Source organism: Apteryx mantelli, chromosome 1 (assembly GCF_036417845.1).
Source record: "Apteryx mantelli isolate bAptMan1 chromosome 1, bAptMan1.hap1, whole genome shotgun sequence".
Lineage (NCBI taxonomy): Eukaryota > Metazoa > Chordata > Aves > Apterygiformes > Apterygidae > Apteryx > Apteryx mantelli.
This window is the reverse complement of record NC_089978.1, coordinates 77,233,976-77,251,784: the sequence shown is the minus strand read 5'-3', so window position 1 is coordinate 77,251,784 and position 17,809 is coordinate 77,233,976.

Here is a 17,809-nt window from a genome sequence, read left to right as displayed (position 1 = left end):
CCATAAAAGATAAAAGAAAAAAATTGTTCTTACTACAAAATGTGGGGGGGGTTTTACAAAAGATACTGACACTTTTTACAGAAAAAATGAAGTCACCAGTCACTCATGTACAACTCTTCCTATTGAGAAGTACAACAGACAAAGGTTTTAAACAGTTAGGATGGAAGCCACTCCAACTAATTTTAACACTTAATATAGCCCCAAATGTTTTAACATAATGCACCATCCTTGTGCTCAAACTCTCTAGATCTGCAGTGGGAAGAGGCAGATGCCTCTGAAGGCTATCCTGTCAACCTAAATTAGATGATTGGATTTCATCCCTAGGTGTTTCATAGTATTATCCCATGTTCAGCACACCTGTCCTTGTCTGATCTTGGAAGCAATCTAGGCCATGCTTGGGAAATTATTTGGGAATTATAAAGCCAAGGACTACTTCAGTATTTTACAAAAGGATAAAAAAACAATCAGTGGGGAAAATATTTTCAACCCAAACATTCTACTTGTCTTGCAGACAGGAAAAGGAGTATCAATACTTTTGTACTAGGTGCTCATTTTTAAGACAAACTTTTTGCGGTCTTTTACTGGAAAAGGGACAGGACAGATACAGGACAGATATGTCCAGGGAGGAATTCATTTCCAAAGAGATTGTTGCACCATGGTGTGCTCCCCATATCAGTGCCAACTGTTTTTTCCATCTGGCTGTGACAGGAGTCACAGGAATATGGGAGTACAGCCACCACCCACATCCTCCAGAAATGTAAGGTCCCTCAGGAATCTGACCCAGTTCCTACCTGAAATGATACAATGGTTCAAGGACATATACTATCACACCAAATTCAAAATATATGCTTTTTTTTGTTGTTTAATATTGGTTTTTGTGACTGGAAAGAGCAACGGTAAATCACCCTGATGCTTCCTGAATAAGGGACACTATCTGAAACCACTCAAATGAAGGCAAGCGCATCCTGCCACACTGTGCCAAGCAGCACATGTTCTTGACTCTGAGAAATCCCATTTTAGTGGAGCTGAAATTTAAAAGACATACATAAGCTCTATTAAGAGTTGGATCCTCAGCTGTTTAAAGGAAAGGAGTCATTCCACTGAAGTCAGTGCAGCTGCAATAATTTATATTAGCTCAGGACCCAGCCTTAAGCTTCTTTAATGCGTGGGGTTTTATCACTCAATAATTTATTAAGCATGGTTTAAAAGACAAATCATTGATGGTGATTCCTGTCAGAGAGAAAGCTTTCATGCTAGCTGCATTGTGTCTGACAAGGCAACACAAATGGTGGTCCAGCCTCTATTGTACACAAAGAATGGGATTCAGGTGCTTAAACATTGGCATCTGTTGCCACTTGAGACATCTCAGACTACCCCACCTGGTCTCCAGCTGCCTGTCTAGGAGGACGCAGATTTCTTGTAAGTCCTGTGACATACCTGTCAGCCCTATGCAAATTCCTTGGATGTCCTGGGGCATATCAAACAGCACTAGATGCTTGTGTTCAGGCTACTGAATCCCTCCCAAGGCCTACAGCCACCGCCAAAATAATGTGTATTGCATAGCTCCTCTTGGTTTGTTCTCTGCTTTTTTTTACTGCCTTAAAGCATCTTTGCTACCTGACTTGAATTTAGTAGCGTATTTAGCAAGATAAATCCATAAAGAAATGCTTTTTTTTTGCAGTGTTCTACCTATGCTGAGGGCTATGCAAAATATTAAATATTATGCAGCTCAGTAGGTTGAAAATAAAACAAACACATAGCTCATGTCCTTAGCCTCATGGCCGACTATTGTCTGAAAAAGCAGAAGCTTACTGAAATGACATATTTTGTTTACAAGCTTATTAGAGGTGGACTTCATGTCTCCCTAAGTCTGGGGAAAGGATTCAGCAGCAGATTGCAGGTATCTAAGAAGCATCCAAATGTAGGTATGTATCCACATTTGAGGTAGCTGTCTGAGCTCTCACAACAGTGGATGAAGATCTAAGGCTCAATTCACATATAGTATGAAGTAACATATTCCACCTGCTGGTGAAGGGTGCGGGTCTTGGTTCTTCTCTGAGGATGCCTCCAACAGAAGCCTATGGAAGGCAGGTAAGGGAGAATATAGAATAATGATACCTTCTCATGCTGATATAGACCAACATCAGGTATGAATGCTGAGTGTACTGAGGAAGGCAAAAACTCCTAATAAATATATTTGCTATTGGCTTTGTAAAATCTCTGGCCAAATATTTTCAACAGCTAACTGTGAAGGTTAGAAATCATCATGTATGTATTTATAGAACAACTCTAAATGCTCCTTTAAAAACAGAATTTGCTGTATAGGTCCAATGCATAATGAATATACAGTGTGGCTAATCACCTGATCCAAAAAGGATAATTCATTTATTATTTGCCAGATTCTGTTGCTAAATGAAAGCTTCATACTGCATAATGTAGAGACCCACTCACCCTTAGCTTCAAAAGCCACTTGGAAAACCTTGGAAGATCTCCTTTAATCCAGTCAGCTGCACTTGATTTTCTCCTGGTATTTCAGATGTTTTGTTAACCTAGATGGGATAATTTTCTGGCCCTTCTTCTGGCTGCCTGCTTTTCTTTTCTTGCTTAGATTTCTGAGTGTAAAACTTTCATAGTTGATGAATAGAGAAGGTTCGCAGAACCATTGATGCAGTTCCTCCATGCTCACTGAATTATCTTTCTGAACAACTGCAAACCTCTAAATGATGAATATTTTGTTGAATATTTAGAGTATCTTCATGTGAAACTTTTTGGTGAGCCCAAATATCTGATGAAGTCATTTGTATCCCTCTTAATGCAGCAACATCATAATCAAGTTGTTGTCTTAATAACGAAGTCAGCGCATTTCTTAAAAAAAAAAAAAAAAAAAAAAAAAAGAATTCCTATGGGAATTTTGGAAGAGGTGTTAGATTTAAATATTAAAGACTCAACCGTATTAAAAGCTACAAAACAACAATATCATTGAATTGAATAGATTCTGGAGAGCATTTTGATATATAATTTATATATGTAAATTATTTAGTACTTATGCAAATTAGTCTGTTATGAAGCACCCCTGTGCTGTGAATGGCACTTCAACCCATGGACCCATCAACTGCCAATAAAATAAATATTGTGTTAAAATATGTTTTTAGTTTAAATTTTTGTATACAGATGGCATAAAGCTGCAGAGAAAGTTTGAGAGCACAGTGCTTACTTTGGTATTGAAGATTTAAGGAAAAGTCATCTAGGTATTTAAGGAAGAGACTTTAATACTGCAAATGTTCTGAAATAATTCTCAGTCAGCCTTACTATTTATACCATTAGGGGTTTCAATTAAACTATGAGGATTATTTCTACTTTGTGTTGTACATAAGAAATACTAGTCTCTGCCACAGAGACCTGGACATCTAAATGGATAAAATAAAAAAGTAATATTCTAGCTCCAATTTAAACATAGGTAAAGGCACTCAGAATACCAGACATGATCAAAAAAAAAAAAAGACTAGACTACAGCCTGTCCTTCTCTTCAAAACAGTAAGAAACAATGGTAGTTTGCCTAACTAAAAGAAAAAAAGGAAAGACAGGGCTTATCAGCACTACACTGTCATTACTACCATAGATTTAGCTGAGTACTCTCCTGGTTCACCACACTAAAACAGCAAGATGATACCAGTGAAACTTAAACTCCTTACTGGAAATTACCTCCTGTCCATTATGTAGGTATTTCACAGGGTTGTGAACAACATCTGATTCTGGGAGAGCAATTCAGGTACCTAAAACCCTTTGTAAGAAACTCAGATAGTATACATGTTGGCGGCCACTGATTTGTAGCAATACAGGAAAAAATAGACTTTTTCCTTGGTGTGATTTAGTTCCTCTCTGACTTTACTTCCCTTGTAATTTCAGAAGGAAGGATTCAAGATGGCCAAATATGCAAAAAAAGAAAAAAAGATTGTGGTGGCAGCTATGTACAATAATTATTTAATCTAATTCCCAAAGCTAATCACAGTACATATGGAAATGACTTTGAAATCACTGCCATAGCAAAAACAAATACAGTGTTATGACCTTTCTAAACATCTGCAAAATGGCTGCTGGAGCTTTTAATGCATGAGCATTAGTCAGAATCATTGGAAAAGCAACATCAGATTCAAATATCTCCAAAGAAATAAAGAGAATACCTCCAGGAAATAGCCTGCAATGCCAGCTACCTGTTTTTGCAACCAGTCATGAACAATACCATGAGGACACTGCACTAATGCATCTAAATTGCAGTTATCTCTGAGGATGGAATTTGATACAATATGTTCAGAGGTAAATCCAGCTCATATTAAATCATCACTGCCAGCTATCCTGCTGAGGGCATTTATGTTTCAATACAGAGTTGGAAAGGGAAAACTCGTTTGAACTTCCCTGAATAAAACAGAGACATTTCCAAACCTTAAAAATTTTGATTCCCTGTTTTACAAAATGGATCTCCTAACTGCACTTCCTTTCTTCAGCCAGTGTTTGCAGTCAAGGCAGGAAAGGGAAGCACTAAACTAAAATGAGACTCTTGTTTAGACAAGCCAGAACAAAACCAGGAAAAGATGGAAATACTATAAACAAAACTCTAGTTGTGCATCTTTCAGTTTCCTTTGTATGATGCAAATTTTTCAGGTAAGAGATGAAGAATTATTCAAAGATTTGTCTTCTCTTCTCTAAAAACCAAGCTGTTAAGGGCTCAGTCCTTCAAGGTCAAAACACTCATAGATTTCTATAGAAGGACAATATCTTGCACTGTTTGATATTCACCATTTTGCTCATTAAAAATCTAATCGATCCTGTGGGAAAGTGTAAATAAAACCAAGAATTATTCATGTTTAGAAATTGTTCAGCCACCATTTCTAGCTTGCATTATGATTCTATGATAGACCAACATCTTAGTATGGAAGAAGAAATATCATGCATTGAATTTCTCTTTTAATACTGATCAGTGTACATAGCATTGATATTTATTACAATAACTCAGTTTTTTTTCTCATAGCCTTAAAATTGTACCGTTGAGTGACAAATAATGTGCAAAATGAACTTCTGTTAAAAAATTGCAGTCCCAGCAATCAGTGCCTGACTACAGCGAAAGGTTAGCCTGGGTAAGTAAGTTGGGCTTCAGCACAACTGAGCAGTCAGCAAGCATTCATTTGGTGGTTTCCAGACACTGCTATTCACAGTAATATTGACCTCAGAAAATCCCACCAAACTCTGAAGATTCAGCCAAGAGAAGAATTAATTATTATATCATGTGGGGATATGAGGGCTTTTTAACCATCATTTTCCCTGTGTTATCTGTCCTCTCTTCAGACAGCCAGATAGCTGGTAGCAAATTTAGGAGTGAGCAGTCTTCTTTACAGCCAAATTTAATGCCCAGCTGCAAACTGTTTTTTCCCCTAGTACAATATTATTTCTGAAGAACTAACATAACACCCCATTTTATTAGGAGTTTATTGTTTTAGTTTTAGGAAGAGAGGAGAAAGGGAAAGGGGAAAGTGATGTGTCTTTAAACATGATATTGGAGCCAATACTTTTCCTGGCATAAACCTAAAGCCAAGCTTAAATGTTTGCCTGAGATCCAGACGCTATAGAAAAATAACATAACACCAGTTAGGAAATGCACTTGGAGCCAACTGGAAGGTTTTACAGACTCGTATCCTTCAGCCTGTGTTAGTTCTTCTAAAATGATGGAACTAGATAAAAGGCATGCAGGAATGAAACCATAAGCGGATATGAGAACTAGTGTTTGGCTAGTTAGGATAAACTATCATTTACAATGCATGTGCTTAGCTGACAAAACAGGTCAGTGTGAGAGGAGAGCTTTCTTCTCTGCTCTGCTCTTCGGTCTTTTCCCTTCCCTTCCCTTCCCTTTGCTTCCTTTCTTTTTCATATGCAGTATGAGTTTAAGGAGATAGGACAGGGAAGACAACTGTTTGCATGATTCTGGTGCTGAGATTTAGATCTCCAGCTTTCTTAATTCCCATTGGGCAAAATCATGAAAGGGAAATAAATCTTTGCCAGTGGACATGAGCACAGAGTGAAGGGATGAACTGAAAATATGCTAGTGATCTAATGCTGTCCATAAATCACTAGCAAAGAAGAGGGTCTGTTGTCGTATGCCCCAGGCACTACTATAAAGTAGGTAGGAAAAAGAAAATCTATCCATAGGGTAAGTTGTATACCATTTATATTATTTAACTTTTTGTCTATAGTATTTCCAAGTAGTCTATACAAAAGGTGGGAAGATGAAGACGCAGTCAGACAGGAGAAACAGAGAAAGCAGAGTCTTCTCTCTCAAGAAGAAAGAACTGGTTTTCTGAGTTTCATGTGGGTTTCAACGGTGACTGTAAGACAGTCACTTAACTCCACATGAAAAAATAACCCACAACAAGAGTGCTGAGCTTCGGCACGTCCCTTTAGGCTCCTTCTCTGAGAGCAGAATTCTTAACATCCAGTTGCTCACCTGCCAGCCAGACTGTCTGGATAGGTCTCAGCATTTCTGAAAGGGATTCACAGGTCTCAGGAGGAGAGAGACGGGAGCGACTAAATTAGCAAGTAAGAAACATCAAGGAGAGAAGAATAGCTTAGATCTTCAGAATTGTGCCTATCATCCACAACAGGTGTTTCTGAGAAATGGGATCTGAGTTCCCAACCTCTGCCCAGAGTAGGAAGGAAACCAGTAGACAAAGAACTGACAGAGACCTATCTTAGCAGCCAGAGGTCAGGTGAGATCTACAGATCCTAAAATGACATAAGACTCCCATTTTTAGGTCCTGCCTATGGTCTGGCACTGAAAGCCAAACTCAGTTTGTAAATTCAAAGACTGTAGCCATAGGATAATAATTAAAGGCTTAACTGGATACTCAAGCAGAATGTGAGTTTTGCATAAATGCATAAATTTTCAAGTGAAAACTTTTATTTCTCCAACATTAACTTACTTAATTAAATTATCTTGTATTTATGTAAATACATCCTCAACCTTGCAAGCGACTTTCTAGTTTTTTAAATAAAATAATTATATCTTTAAAAAATATCAGATTATCAGTGGTATTTTGTCCTGACTCAAAGCAAACACATGCCAAGATAATTACACCAAAATATTCCACATTGAATAGTAAGAAATACGGAAGAATGCAATACTTTTTTGTTTGTTTGCTTGTTTATTCATTTAAAGTTCCTTCTCATATAATCAATTTTTGTCACTACTGGAAATTACTGAATAAAACATATTGACTGGGACAGAAAAATGTCTTTTCTGCCACTCAACCACCTTGAAAAAAAACAGTGATTCAGAAGAAAAAAATTACATTGAAATTAAAATGGCATTAAAAAAAAAAAAGAAATCCCTTTGACCATTTTCTCCCTGAAATAATGCTCATCTTGGGGCTTGTCTGTAGCTCATTAAGTCTGTAAAAGTATAGCAAGGATGAGATACATATGATCAAAAGTGCATTTCTACATCAAATTCCCTTGCAATAAAGTCAATGGGTTCTGCAAAGTCATACTTTAATTTTTTTCCCCTTATGTGGCCAATTTTTTGAAATTATTGCTCCCCTCTTTCTTGTGAAAGCAATGCTAAATAAACCCAATGAAAATGATACTACATGTTAGTTAAGAGAAAGGTTATATAAGAGGGGTAAAAGTGTCTTTGGTAAACTCTCTGCTGGGTGTTAGGACAGCTTCCTATGATCAGTATCTTATATAGCCTGCAACTGGAAAGGAGACAAACTACTGGAGTGATACCATCTGGTGTATCCTGTGCTCCAGATAACAATTATCATTTGAATATATTGAAAGGTAACTACATTGTTGACTTTTTTCCTGTGGGGCTTTGTATAAATTATTTTTTATTAAAAAATAACATAAAGCCCAGAAGAATTTAACCTGTAGGATTTTTTTTCTGACCCTTGTTAAGGACAACAAACTACTGACTGATTACCAGAAAATATTGTGAGACGTTTCCCTAGTGTCTCTTTTTTCCTTTCTATCTGTATTTGTAATTACTTTTCTGGCTGCCTATCTGTTTGGTAGCTCAGGAGTGGTATTTCATTCAAACCATACTTGCATATTTTTTAGATTGTTACATAATGCTGAGTTTCTGATTTGCAATGCATTATGCCCTGTCTCCTGTGATAACTGTCCACATAACAGGCCAGATGCTGTCTATGAAAGCCATGCATAGCAGGGTGAAGCAATACTTTTAAGTTTTGCTTGAATTTTTCATAGTTTCTTAACTGCTAGGCTAAGGAGGGAGCAAACATACTGTTGTCGTCATCCTGTTATATTGCAGACTGTAACTTTAAACTTAGGAGACACGAAATCAGGAATAGGTCTACAACAACTCGTATTCTGCTCAACTGAACACTAGGTAAACACTTATTTATACATTGCACCCAAAGTCACTGGAAAAACCCCGCAGTTATTTAGGAAATGCAGAAGATGTAACCAGAAGGAGACCTGGACATGTGTAAGACTGAATGGGAAATCAATAAGCAACTAAGGACTGGAAGTCAGTAAAGAACTTCAAACTTAAGGCTGAATACTGTAATATAAAAGAAGGCAGAGTCTATTAAAGGACTTATGGGAAAGATCAATGTGGCCAGAATAACATGTTATTTACAGTAAAAATCAAAATACACCCATTTATGAAAAGTGAAGATAGAAATATTTATAGACAGCACTAGTGGCACTGTTATGTCTCATACATTAAAATAATAAGGAAGGTGTTGAGTGATATCACTCTTTGCTTCTTGCTAAAACTCTGGCCAAAACCAAATCCAAATATGCAGCAACATCACAATCACAGGCCCATCTTGCCCTACAAAGTTTGGAAGGATCAGACCTTGGCCAGCCATTCTCTGGCACTTGATCACCAAATGCTCTGAAATACCTTGACTTACTTGGGCTGTAGCCTTTGTTATGAAAGTCATCTATTAGCACCAATGGGAAGGACTTTCTTTAAAACTCAGGTAGGCTTTGCTGCTGTTTTGTTAGCCAGTTTGTTCATTTTTTAAGTACTTAGTTGATGCAATATATTTTACTTAGCTATAATCTCAGTCACTGGTTGAGTGCATACATTTTATTTTATGAGTTCCCTTTTAGTTGTAACCTGGTTTCCTAAAGGTTTATGCCTTTCTGCCTGTCAATCTCCTTCTAATACCTTTTGAATCTTTTAGTCAACTTCAACCAAACTCAACAAGCAGTTGAAGTTTCAGAGATAATAAAATCCCATGAGAACTGAAGGCGGGGTAAAGGAGAGAGAGCTAAAGCAAAATGTCGCTGAAGGAAAGGCATTGATGGGAGCTCGACAGCTGTCCATTACGTGGCATTTCTTGCCACAGGCCAGCTGGCACATGACGACCAGTTAGCCAGTCAGCACACCAGCGGCTGGTGGCTGGCTACAGCACTCTGCACGCCCAACTGGTGATTAAAGACACAGAAGGAGCTGTGAGGGGACAGGGTAAGGGAGAGGGAGTAAACAAGAAAGAGTGCAGGAACAGGATGAAGTCAGAAATGATACTGAGGTATTCAAGGGACATCAAACTTAAATACGCATGAAAAAAAAATCAGGCTTCATAAGTTCCGCTACATGCAAATCTGCTTAAGCTTTTGTTTCACTGTGTTGGATTTTTTTTTAAACAAATGAGTATTTGCATCTGAAATTCCTATTTTCCTCACTTGCTTGTTTACAGCAATCTCTGTATTAGATGTGGACTGCTGCTGGGCAGGACTGCCATATTGATTTGGACTTGTCTCAATCAATGACCAAACAGAAAAAAGGTACCTGGATGGGTAGCTCTGCCCTCCCGCTCCGTCATGGAGAGCCCAACCACCCCCTGGAGGCTGTCTCCCCACCTGGTCTCTATCCGAGCTCCACCAGGCACACATACCTGGTCTTTCCCATCATTCCCACAGTCTGGCACACCCAGCACGCCAGAAACATTAGTTCCTACATGCACCTCATCCCAGGATGGGGCACGCTCCCCAAGCCATTCCTGAGTGGAGGCAAAGACCCAACAACGTGACCTTATGGGTAGCCACCTGGGGGCAGAGACCATGAGATACAAGAAACCTCTGGGTGCAGTGAGACTACACTGTCCCCACCATAGGAGGCTTTCTCGTGTCAGCACACTTTTTTTCTGGCTTTAAAGCTGCCCGATTACTCTCTTTAAGAAGAAAGCTGATGATCAGTTTAGCTAATTATAAAATTATTACAGTTTGCAAAATTGATAAGTGGAAAACCAGCCCCCAAGTTAACAGCCTTGCTGCTGGGAGATACATTTTATTTATGCTATACTGGAACCCTTTAAAAAAAGATGTGTATGAAATGTACAGGCAATATACTACTGCATAAGCCCACTTTACTGAAGTTAACTTTATAAGTCCTTGGCCAATGTTTACTTAGCCACAATAAGCCTACTGTAAATAATTAAAAGACTTCTTTGTTTCCTTTCTAGTTCGCATGTTGTACGGTTGGTTTACTGTTGTTGGGTGGCAAGTTACAAGGATTTCCTAGGCCAGCTCATTTATTTTATTTGACTATTGGGTCTTGTTGCCGTTTGGAAATTTCCTGATTTCATTTGCATTTTCTGGGCTGCTTTCAGAGGCCTTTGAGCATGAGCAATCTAAAGGAAGAAATTGTTATGGTTAATAAAGCACTGTGATTGTGCAGGAGCCTCACACAGCAGCCCTGCTTATGCTGTTGAGCTCTTGACATATTTCATCACCCACTCTCTGCCCTGACCTTATGGAGCAGATATAGCTAAAAAGCTGATGTGGGACCAGGAGAAGAAAAGCAGAAACCACCTATCTGTATCAAGTTCATGAAGCCTCACAGCCCCACAGGAAGTCAACAATGTCTTCATAAAATATACAGGAGAAAAAGTCTAAGAAAGACTGTATAAGTGCCCCAGGTCCACACAAGAAACTTGTAACAGAACAAATCATTGAATCCAGCTCTTCCAAATCCCTCAGTAGGCCCTAACCACTAGGCCCTTTTCCTCATGATGGAGCAGAGAGAGGAAATAGAAAAGGACAGTTAAGAAGTGGAAATATCAGTGAAGATATGACTGATGGCACATAGAAGGAGTTTGTGATCATTGAGACCTGAAGAGTTATTTTAATGCCACCTATTTCATAGAAAATCTGTGAAATAACATAATAATTTCCTGTTAAAAAGTAAATTCTTGTCTGAAGCTTAAGAATTGCAATCCCATATTCTGGTGTAAAGTCCACACAGTGCTCTTATGAATCAGGTATAAACAGATGAGCTCTGGAGAGTCAGAAATGACAGCACTGTACAGAACCACCATTAAGGAGGAGGAGGAGAGCAAAGTGCACCAGACAAACTTCTCTTCCATAAATGCTAAGCCTTATTACAACATTAGTGTTGGGCATATGCACAGTGTACCATTCGTAGAATATGTGTTTTGTCTTTTCTTTTCAAATGATTTACATTTCAAAATGTAGCTTCTTTTATTTTTAAGGGTAAACATGCACCCAGAAACTTGAAGAAAAATGATTGAACTGCTTGATTCAAACAATTGTGGTGGAGGTGCATCATCTTTTATAAAGAAGCATCGTTTTACAGAGTAAATGTATAGGTCATTAAAAAAAATGTGACTGAAGAATTTGAAACAGAATTCTACCACTTTATACACAAAATGAGCACAACACAGCACAATGACTAGTATCCCAATTCATCGGAGTTAAAGAGTCTTTAAGATGATAATAAGGGACAAAGAACCACTTTCTTGTTTCCCAGGCTGGGTATGCTCTTTAGCCACCCTTTGATCCCATACCATGGGTTCAGAAGGGAACCAGGCTCTCCCTCCTATCCTGAGCCAGTTTTAGGAAACCTGAATATTCAGGCCAGAGAACAGATGAAGCAGTTCATAGTAAATAAGTCTGAAACCAGAGTGATTTTTTTCAGTGTTTGTCCCTTCAGCTGTGACAACTGCCCAAGGTACCAGTTAGTATTAACTGTACGACTGACTCTGCGCTATGGTTTTATTTCGTAGACTAGAATTCTGAGCTGACAAACAGGTTTTGCTGTTTGCCATGTGCTCTTGCATTTGCTCATCCATCTGGATTGATGTGCCTAGCAAGAGATTAGCTCAATGGGCCCCTGATCCTTTGCAAAGGCCTCTAGGCAGTTCCGTCTCACACACAATAAATAATAAATAACATTAATGGAATGCCAAGAATGTCATTAATAATTTTCAGATATGTAATTCAAATTTAGAAGCATTTCAAACATCATAAAATGTTCAAGTCTGAATGACACCGTAATTTTTATCTGAGCATGTGACTAAGAAGAAACTGGCCAGTAAGAATATGCCACTATTGTTGGCTTTTTTTGTTGTTGTCTTTTTTTTTAATGAGAGACTCTAATTAGAGCTGACTGAAAACTTGACAGTTGAACATTGATAAGAATTGAGCTTACAAATTAAAAGCTCATGGCCATAAACAGGACTACCAGGGTTGTTCAAGGCTAATAATATTGATACAAGTAATCCATGCAAATAAGGAGACCCCAGAGCTAATAAATGAGTCATTATATATGCTCAGAATGTGAGATCAACTGACAGCAAATGGGTCCAGGAAAAGACACATAAATATGTACAGCAATCTTTATGGAGGACAGTTGCTAACGAATGACAAAGAAAAAAATTGCAGAGAAGGCTATTAATGCTATTATGTAACACTGAAACATAAAATAACACTGGAAGTTATATGTATAAAGAGAGGAACAAGTGAGTAGTGCTTTTTAATGTGTTGGGGGCAATTTACTAATGATCTGTCCCAGACAATCAGAAACGCCTCCTTCAGTGACTGAAGATGGAAAATAAGTTTTCTTGAACTAAACTCTGAACTAAACTCTCTAGTCTCTGAACCAGTTCTGTTGACATAAGATTATTTTTGTCATATCTCATTTATGTGATACTGGAAATAGGCCTGGCACTTTGTAAATGAAAGAAGACAAACAGCTTTACAGACTCACTCCTGCAAGGTGCTGAACAATCCTAGTGATTTCAGACACTTAAAGTTAAGTTTGTACTTAAATTATCCTTGTGATCATGACCAGAATGCCAGTGTTTTTCGGGATCAAACCTTGTGGCCAAACTTGCACAGCAACATGAAGATAGGTGAATTCTTGTGCCGTAAAAGAACCCCACTGACAGCAGAGGGGAAAAGGATGGGGAATTGGGGTGGGATTCCATTTGAAAGCATAGATATCTAAATGCTGGTGTCTCTAAGTGAGGTAGGTGTCTGCACTCACACTGTGGTCGAAGGGGATTAACAATACAATCAATGGTGCTCAATACATTGCTCACTCAATCCTCTTTGACATAGTTGCTGACCACCCATATTGGGTATCCAAGTTGGGGGGGGGGGGTTATTATTTTAACTGACGCTTGGAATCCCGTGACTTTACAGTGTTCCTGTTTGTAAAAGCTATGCTTAAATAAGAAATCAAACAGATAGCAAGTGCCCAGAGCTCTGTAAACAGCACTGATTCAAGCAAACCTCCAAAGGACTTTTCATTTACTCCTTTACCACAAGTGTGTGAAAAGGAATTTCTCCTGTCCCTTACCTTTTTGCACTACCAGCCTCCCAGTGTTTTTTTTTCTTTTCTTTCCTGTACTAAGACTAATGTATTGCATCACAGAAACCTTGTATTAGATTAGCAATCATCCATATGGAAAAAAGATATATAACCCTCATATCTTTTGTAGGGTACTGGAGAGCCAACAAATGGAAAAGACATGATCAGTTAGTATACACCATAAAACAGTACAAAAGTGCTCAGTGTTCGTGTTGCTTAAAACATATAGCATGACACTAGAATTGTGATATGTTCATACATTTTATAATCTGCACTGTGCCATGAAATACATTAAAGCAGAACAGAAACACAAAGTAATCTTGCAATATTTTAAATGTATCTGCATAATGTCACATGTACTTTAGCATATGTGCAACACATGTTTTCCTATATTAAATATATGGAAAATATGTTACTTTCAGTGTAGGAGGATAGGTGATGAATAATGGGTTTTGCTGAGTTCAGTGCCTGAAATCCAACTAATGCATTAAACTGCTTCTTACTTACAATAGATAGATCTGACCTTTAAAACTTAAATACTGGAGGGTCACTGATCCTGAAGTCCAAATGAGAAAAAGCAAGATATTCTGATATCTTTCATAATATTCCACAAATATTTTTAGGACATGATATGAAAGACCACAAAGGCTTTTAAGTTGTGCCTTTGGCCCAGATTCCTTAGAAATCATCTGATTTAAGATCATCTAGGGCAGTGAAAGTAAGTCTTTATATTTAGATGATGTGAATAGTGTCTTCAAAGTTACAAGAGTGAGCTGGACACCAAATTTTCAGTATTTGGTCACCGAAATCTTGCAGTGTCATCAAAGCCCACAACATTTTTAACAGAGGCCCCTATTCTAAGACACATCCTTTCCTGTTTAAACACAGTCTTATTTAGTTCATTTCCAGGATACTGCACTGGCTCCTGTGCTGGTGTTAACAGTCATATGCCCTAAGCTGCTCAATAACCACTGCAGCACCAGCTGAGGATCTGACACTTTCAAAAGCTTTTTTCTTGAGTGTGCTCATTTTGAGGAGGAGAAAAAGACTCTCAGATCTAATCCTGCTCAGATAAATTTTATTGGGAATTATGCCACTTAGGCCAAGGGGAACGGTGTCCTTTTCAAAGATTCAGTGCCTGTTGTAAGAAAAACATGGATAATTCTTTGGGGGTGTACGCTTAAATTTTTCAGTTTTACACATGGAGGTTGGTATGGAAATGTAATTGAAAACATAAATAATAAATGTATTACTGGCACAGGAGGTGGGTGTACTTTCTTGAGTTGTTGGCTCACGCCTGTGGGAACAGCAGGGTGGCATATTTTTCATGTGGTTTAAAATCCAAGCTGTTTTAAATATTACTGAGCACCAAACAAATTAGTAACTGAAGTCCATTAGGTTTCCTAAGAATTTCCTTCATGGATTTTACCTGGGACTAGTCAACTAAAACCACACTAGTCTACTCATTCTTCTGGAATTACTTAGTACATTTCCAGGCTTTCTGATGTGCTCACTTCCATGTGATCTGACAAATAACAGGTTTATTCTTGTAACATAGACATCTCCATGTAACTATGCAGTCCTGAGGTTCAGAGTGGCTTATTTAAATCACATACACTCAGTAGCAGGACCTGGAACAGAGTCTAGATCTTCTTAGGCTTAGGCCTGTATCTGAACCACAAAACAACTCTTATTTCATCCTTCAGTGATGAATCTAATTCATTAGCAAATACTTTTCCCTTGTAGTGGCCAGTGAAACCCAAAAGACAGGCTCATGACATCTCTAACTGGATTCTACTAACTACCTGGTAAATATTTTCACTGTCAAGGGCATGAGAAAGCAAACTGAGCCCAACCCCACAGCAGCACAAAAGTGGCTAGCTGTCTATGAGCCTCAGAAGGTTCAGAGGTTCAATTTGGAGACCTACCAAAAAGTTCAGATACTTATACAAAGTTTATCCAGACGATCTGAACCCTCAAGAATGCAGACATGGGCCTCCTGAGAACAGACTTTTTAGTTAGATTTCTATTCATTTCTGTTTCCTTTTATGCCAGATATGCAACAAAAACAGCCTTTGTTTTGGTATTTTTTTTACTTGAGAGTTCTAAGTGGAGCCAGAAGCATCACACAGAAGCACAGATTTACACTGAAGCAAAGTGCAACAGGGAGTTTATTGAAATTCATCAGAGTTTAGCTGGAATTTGTGAGCGTACATCTGTTTGTGTGTGTGTGTGTGTGTGTGTGTGTGTGTATACCTCTTATTTTGTATCTCTACTGGTTGGCCCATTCAGAGGGAATACTATTACAGGTTCCTCCACCCATATAAACAAAATGAGAAAGTCACCACTTTGTGTCCCAAAAGGTTGGTATTGGAATATTTTTCATTAACATCTAAGAATCCAGCCCATTCAGAAATTACTTTTAAAATCTGATTGTTTGCATAAATAAAGGAAATCATAGTTATCTGGTTTGATGTCAGTAGGTCAATGCTACTCACTTATTTGCGTGTCTGCTGAACGCTGAGGGAGGAGTTGCTGACATAGTTCTTAGAATTGTTATCCCTAAATCATAGTACTACAAATAGCCACTGAATTGGCATCATTCATTCACTGTATGTCAGGATAGGATACCATGGACAGGCCTGCACTGAATGACAAATTAGGACCAGTCCAGAAAATGTAATGACATTTTCTGATTATTTGATAGCACAGGATTGTAAAATGCTATCTACTGTAGAGAGCACCAGCCGGCCAACCATTGTTGAATACTTGTATAAAACATAACAAGACTTTATTTTTCTTTGCTTGTTCTTTTATTTTTGGTGCTTACTCTCCTCTGCCACATCCTCAGTAATAAAGGCTGCCTTTTCAAAAAGACCTAGAAAAAATTCCTACATTTGGGTACTGAGATATTTGAGAATCCCACTTCACCATTCATAGAAGTGAGTTCACAGATGAACATTTTCTAGTGCACTCGAGCAGCAGCTGGAATCCTCCTAACCAGCAGTAAAAGAGGAACTAAGATGAAGCATCACATTTGTAGCTTCTGTGATCCATAGAAAAAGAGAGAATTAAAATTTTTCTTCAGGCTTTGGAGCAAAGAAAGCCCAAGAGGTACTGGATTAGCTACAACTTTTGACAGTATTGCCCATGGACATGTGACTAGTAAATTGGCACCATAAACAGTTTTCTTAGAATTTTTCTCCTTTTAAGTAAAATTATTCAGTAAATATCACAACTTGTTAACATGTAAAGGGTGTAAGTTCATGAAAGTGACAAAACTAAGCATAGAATAAATTTTAGAAATGTGTATTATCCTGTTTTGTAGATGTGCAGACCAATCTTTCTCTTCTTGGATTTTCTAAATATAGCTGTTTTTATTCAAAATTTTGAACTTAATAGCCTTAATTCATTGTACAAAAATATTTGCTAAGGTTCATTGTTCACAAGCATTTTCCCTTCACCCACCCCTCCTGGCCCACACTTTTCCTGGTTAACTAAACACATAGAAAATTAACAAAGTCTGTGACCTAACAAGTGGCAATTCATAAATTCATTAGATTAAAACAGACTAGTAACATAGCAATTCCTTTAATAGGTTTCCTTCCAATCTCTAATTTACATTTCTGTCTGCCCTGGCAAAGATATTACTTCGTTAAGACTTTTCTTTTTTTTCCCTCTAAATTAGAGAAATTTTAATGACTTCTCTTATTTATTGCTTCCATATGCAAGCAGTTATCTTTCTTGCAAATGGAAATGAGATCCAAAATTGCAACAAATGGGGCCAAGCCACTGAGTGCATATGTTCCTTTTTGGAGAAAGTACACATGCCTGACTGAATTAACTTTAACCTCTCTGTCCATTGAACAGACATCCTCTAATGTGGGGGCTTTTAAAACTGTTCTCGTTAAATTTATTTTGAATCGCTGAGAACACTCTATCACAGTTTCAGCAAATAACCTCTGATAATATTAAACACCTGGTAAGCACAGTACTCAGGGGACCCTGTGCTGCCGTGTTTGACCTGTGACCTCCTGCAGTGAAGTTCGGGCCTTGTGATCCACTTGGATTCAGACAAGAAAGCTATTCTGAGGGAAAACACCTGCTTGCAAGGGCTGACCCCAAGCCAGTGCGCAGTTGAAAAAAGTCAGCTGGGTAGAAAGAGACCAG